General features: G+C 33.9%; 1 pseudogene; it reads right to left on the bottom strand.

Annotated features, from left to right (window-relative positions):
• Window positions 1-361: 361 nt before the first annotated feature.
• LOC107454496 (alpha-N-acetylgalactosaminidase pseudogene) lies at window positions 362-2,019 on the bottom strand (annotated as a pseudogene).
• Window positions 2,020-6,090: the final 4,071 nt, after the last annotated feature.

Here is a 6,090-nt window from a genome sequence, read left to right on the forward strand (position 1 = left end):
TCTTTTAATTCATTAGCGCATATTTTCAACCATAATTTATAATAATTTGGGCCACAAAATAATATTCGTACTGTTTATAATAGTTGAAAAAATAATAATTGAAAATTTAGACGCCGATTTAAATGAGTTTATCTTATTAATTTAAGATCATAAAATTGCATTGTAATAAAGAAGAAATCCTTTTAGTTTTTAATTCTTATTTATAAAACAATCAAAATCAAAAGCTTAATAATAGAGTATAGGAAAAAAATATTACAGTTAAATATCTTAAAATTAAGGATATAAAATTATTTTAGAGTAAAACGATACATTTACGACATTTAATAAATTTATCCTAATAGCATCCAAAAATATACGAAAATTAATGTGGGAGTTCAATCATTTTATTTCAAGTTAATAAAAATGTACCGACAACAATAGAAAACTATTAGACCATTCTGTTTTTATGTTGCATTGAAAATTGCATACAGTGTATATATTACAAGTATTTAATAGATCTATATGGAAACACAAAAATGAAAGAAAAATCATTAAGATATCCTTCGAAGCTAATCCATTTCTAGCTCTTAGAGGTAAAAAAAAAATTCCTTAGCCTTACACTGTTCCTTTTATGAGGAGTTACATTTTGCAATAATCATAGTAGCTCCTGATGGGTTAACATGAACAGTTAATGAGTCATTAGGACAAAGTTTTGTTTGTTTTGACGGATCAAATACATCGTATGTTGTGTAGCATTGCTCGTAATTTAATCCAATTGCACTGAGTTTTGTTGTTACTTTTGTTGGCCCGCCTAAAGTATTTCGAGAGAAAAAGACAATTGCATATGAATATTTATCATTTCCAATTACTGGAGTAATTGGCCTTGTCCATATTTCTATATTACCACTTTTGGAAACTTGTTTTCCCATTTTTCCCAGTGGATCTTGGTTGACAGCTAATATTTCTTTATTCTTAAGCAAATCACTTGATTCCTGTCTTATATCCCGAAGATCATTTGACATTATTAGTGGACTAGCCATAACTGACCATAACATAAGCTGAGCAACCTCTTCATCATAGCTGAGTCCAAAGTTTCCAATAAGAAGCATATCAGGATCATTAAATTGGCCTGGACCAGCAATAGCAGCGTGTTCGTCCTGATTTTTAATGAAAAAGTTTAAAATTGATAGCACACTCTGCCAACTGTCGTTTACATCGTCGTAATTTCTCCAAATGTTGCAGTACTTGGCGATCTGGGTGAAGTTTGGTTTCATTCCTTTTGCTGTTTGATAAAATGGCCATTCACAAGAAAATAAAATAGGACGACCTGTTTTATTAATCGCAATAGAATATTGTGGGTAAGTCTCGTCCATCTCCTTAGCATCGGCATAGCAACCGTCTACTTTCAGCATATCCACTCCCCATTCTGCGAAAGTTGCAGCATCGACATCAAAATGGCCGTAGCTTCCAGGATATCCTGCACAAGTCGAAGTACCTACATCTTGGTAAATACCTAGTTTCAATCCTTTTGAATGAACATAATCAGCCAAACCTTTTATTCCACTGGGAAATCTCTTTCTATCAGCGACTAATTTGCCATTTGCATCTCTTTGCTTTTCTAACCAACAATCATCAATATTCACATACTCATATCCAACGTCTTTAAACCCATCGGCAGCCATGCGATTTGCCATATCTTTTATAAGTTGTTCACTAATACAATTTTTTGGATCATTTTCACAGTCAATTTGGCATGCAAAACGAGTCCACGATAGCCATCCCATCGGTGGAGTTCTCGCCAAGCCATTGTCAAGTGCCAATGTTGCCAAGGGCAGTATGCATGCGACAAAACAGAAAGTTAAAATCATTTTTTCGAACCGTTTAATAGCCAGTGCTTACAAAAAAATTCTTACAACTGCATAAAATTTATAAAATACTACAAAGCAATCTATAAAAGCTCGCAGCAGACTTAAATGGCTGCCGATAAATGATTTTTAAAAAAAACTTTTTCTGCGTCGATAAGAAGACGCTATTTATCTCACCCATTGTTGTATTAATCACGATATGTCGATGGCAGATACCTTTATCTTACCCTTCATTTGATCCGAACAATAAGAAAACATATTTTCTATTTTGAATTTAAAAAAATAGAATGTAAAAATATTGAGAAAGCAGCGCGTGTTAAAATCATTGTAAACAAATGGAAGCATTGTGCTATAAAATATTTAAGATAAGTTTTTACTAGAACAAAAAAAATTTAAATATATGAAATCGAATTTTAATTGTCATTTAAAGAGTACGAATATTTTATAACCTTTTCTTGTTGACTATAAATTTTTAGTTTTTCTTCAGTTATTTTTTTCTGATACTTTTAATTTGTTTGATTAAGATTTTTTGCGTTTTTTTAATTTATTATTTTAAAATGTGATATCTGATTTTTTAAGTATTAATATTATATAAATTAATCATGCCCCGAACTTTTACGAATTAATCAGGCAGTAACCAATTGCAAGAGAGTAAGGTGTAAGGTGTCTCCTAAAACAAACAGTGATGCAGTAAAGGATAACTCTTCTATCAGACTTTTGAAAATCAAATTTTGATTTCAAATCCAAAATTAAATTAAATTTGCTTTCAAAAACATACATACTTAAAAACGATTTAAACTTCTATATTTCCCAATTCGCAAAAGCAAAATATGGATATAAGAAAGCAAGGAATGTTTATTGAACATAAATTACAAGCTATGTTGAATTCTTGTAATCTGTTAATTGACAAACTAAACACGCTATTATCGAAGACATGAATCAAAATTTTGGGGAAAACATTTTTCATATCTTGTTCAAATTTTGCTTCTAGTTCGGCGTCAGCTGTCGGGCAATCTGCGTACCCAACATTTTCTAAATATCTCCATAGAAAATAGTCCGGAAATGACAAGTTCAGGTCAACTCCAAAAGAACTCTTTAAGAAAAGACATGGTTGACACATATGTATGGACAGCGGCTCTATCCTAATGAAACCATCGACTTCTATTCCAACACATAAATATTGCACGAGCAATTGTTCTTCCTTCTTTAGCACTATTTCTTCATTTTTCGGAGGTAGTCTCTTATTTGGCAGACATTGTATAATCTCACTGATATTGTGCACAAAACTGTTTTATTTGCAATTTTATTTTATTTTATAGTGGTCGTTGAACAGCTGACCTAATTTTTCGGGTTTACGGTTGCTAATATTCAACTCCGTAACCATATAATTTTGAACCCAATCCAGAGGACAAGGGATATCCTGGATCAAGTATTGGGAGAAATTTTTCCTTCGTGGAGGACTTTTTAGATGGAACTAAGCCACATTTGCGTTACATGGAGAGGAAAACCACGAATACCTCCCATGGCAAGGGGACTCTAACCCATGATCCGTCTACCACTGAGGATATTTTAACGTCAGCGCTGTGATCGATACACGCCGGATGCGGAATTCGTATCGACCAGCCTTCATTGAGATTCGAACCCGGTTCACCTCATTGGAAGGCGAACGCTCTATCTCCTGAGCCATTTTATTTTAAATTAACATTTTCCTCAATTATAAATAAAGAAAAACTATATTTTGTTGTATATTATAAACTTTAATGTTTTGTGAACCTTTATCAATAACACCCTTATCAAAAAAGGATGATTCATTTTGACAAAAGTATTTTTGATAAATAAAAAGCATCCGTCGTTATTAAAAATGAAATTATTACACTATGTTTTTCGTAACGCGCAAAAGTTTTTCTTTAAAACAAAAGTAATTTTTTGAGATACGAAATTCGTAAATTCATCCAGAGTTAAGATCATTATACTGATCTTAATGCTCGATATTTTATTAAACATGTGTTAATTATTATTATTGAAATAATTATGAACATTAGCATTAATAAATAGAAACATCCTTATTCATTATGGAACATATCTTAAATGGTTATCATTGAGGTGGAAGACAAGTGTTTTATTCCTATCATTTAACAAAACTTGAGTTATTAGTCTCTTAACTCCTATAAACCAAATCAAGTCCCATAATTTTCAGACAACAACTATTAATTTGCACTATCACAATTGAGAAGAAACGTGATAACAGCTCCCTTTTTAATGAAATGAAATAAATTCCATATTTTTTAACATTTCCTTGTAACCATGCTTTCAACAAATTAGGTAAAAGTTGGCGTTAAATTATTTACGCACTTTTTAATTATTTAATAGTTTACGAAATCATTTTCTTGCATCTCTTGATTGTTCTTCAGACATTCTTTAGATACTTTTTCTTTTTTAAGAAGTACATCTGTTTTATTATTACTTTAATTGCATGCGTAATTTAGCAAACACTAATCAAATATTGTTCATTTGGACTACTAGCAGCTCTTTTTTTCCTGTTTTTTTTTTTCTTTTTTTGGCCGTTTCAAAATTTATAATATTCGAAATAAATCATTTAATTAAAATCGTTCACTTCTTTCATAATGACTTTTATCTAAGAAAGCTTATTAAACAATAGACAAACCGTATTATTTAAATGCTACAGCCTAACTATTTCTAAAATCTTAGAGTCTCTGCTCAAAATCGTCCCTGAGTTTCATCATAAATGTGCCTTTGGAAGACTAACTTTCACGATTTTCGTGAATGAAATAGTTAAAATAGTTAACGAGTTATATATAGTAAACAGAGAATAATATATATACAGTGAAACTTCTTGAGAGTGACCTTTCTCTGTTTGTACACTACAATGGGCGTTAAAGGAAGTTGGCCATTTTTAGGGATTACCTTTAATGACTTCAAAATGTTATTGAAAATACATGATTTTTCGCAAAAGATTTTAATTTTACTCAGTCTCATTTTGTATATATATATATATATATACATATATATATACAATATATATATATATCGTACACACAACGAACGTGAATTATGCTTGCATTACGGATAAAGTCTATTGTAGTACTCAAATCGTTAACTTATCAGCTCAGTCATCCAATGCAGGTGGCGGTAGCAACACCTACAATGTGCATAAAAGAAAAGATTTGACAGTAAGTTTCTCATACAGAAATTGAATTTGATCGCTTGTCATTGGGAAAAAACGTTTTTAATATGCTCCGTGTAAGAAAGCGAACTGCCTACAAGCACGTGTCTGAGTTTGATCCAGGTCGAATTGTGGCCTCCCGGGATTGCGGTTTATCACACCGCAGAATTGCTGCTCGCGTTGGTCGAGATCCCATTACTGTCAGCAGAATAAGGAATCGATGGGTTCATGACGGTCATATGGAACGCCGTGCTGGGTCTCAGCAGCCTCTCATCACTAACAGCCGAGAAGACAGACATATTATCCACATGGCCTTAAGGGATCGTACAGCTACGTCACGAACCCTGAGTCAACAAATGTGGTCATTTGCAAGACAACAAGTGTCTGCACGGACAGTTCGACGACGTTTAAAGCAGCATGAACTGTCAGCACGGCGACCATGGCTTCGGCTACCCTTGACACTGCATCACAGGCAGCTTACATTTGACATCGTCATACTAGCCCATCACCTGGAGTAATGGTGTCTGGTGCTATTGGATACATGTCTCGATCACCTCTTGTTTTCATTGCCGGCACTTTGAACAACAACCATTAACATTTCTGATGTTTTAGGGCGAGTTGCTCTGCCTTATCTTCGAGGAATCCATAACGCTACGTTTCAGCAGGCAATGCACGACCGAATGTTGCCCGCATTGCCCTGGCCAGCGCGTTCCCTTGATCTCTCACCAATTGAAAACGTCTGGTCAATGGTTGACGAATGACTGGCACGCCACTACTCGTCAATCACTACGGTCTATGAATTGTGACATACCGTTGAAGCTGTATGGAATGGAATGCTGTACCAGCCCATTATATCCAATCGCTGTAAGACTCGATGCATAAGAGAATAACTGCTGTTATTGCTGCCAGAGGAGTCTGCTCTGAGAACTGATTCTTCAGAATCCATACATCCAAATNGGGTTCGTGACGTAGCTGTACGATCCCTTAAGGCCATGTGGATAATATGTCTGTCTTCTCGGCTGTTAGTGATGAGAGGCTGCTGAGACCCAGCACGGCGTTCCA

This window comes from Parasteatoda tepidariorum, chromosome 4 (genome assembly GCF_043381705.1).
Source record: "Parasteatoda tepidariorum isolate YZ-2023 chromosome 4, CAS_Ptep_4.0, whole genome shotgun sequence".
Lineage (NCBI taxonomy): Eukaryota > Metazoa > Arthropoda > Arachnida > Araneae > Theridiidae > Parasteatoda > Parasteatoda tepidariorum.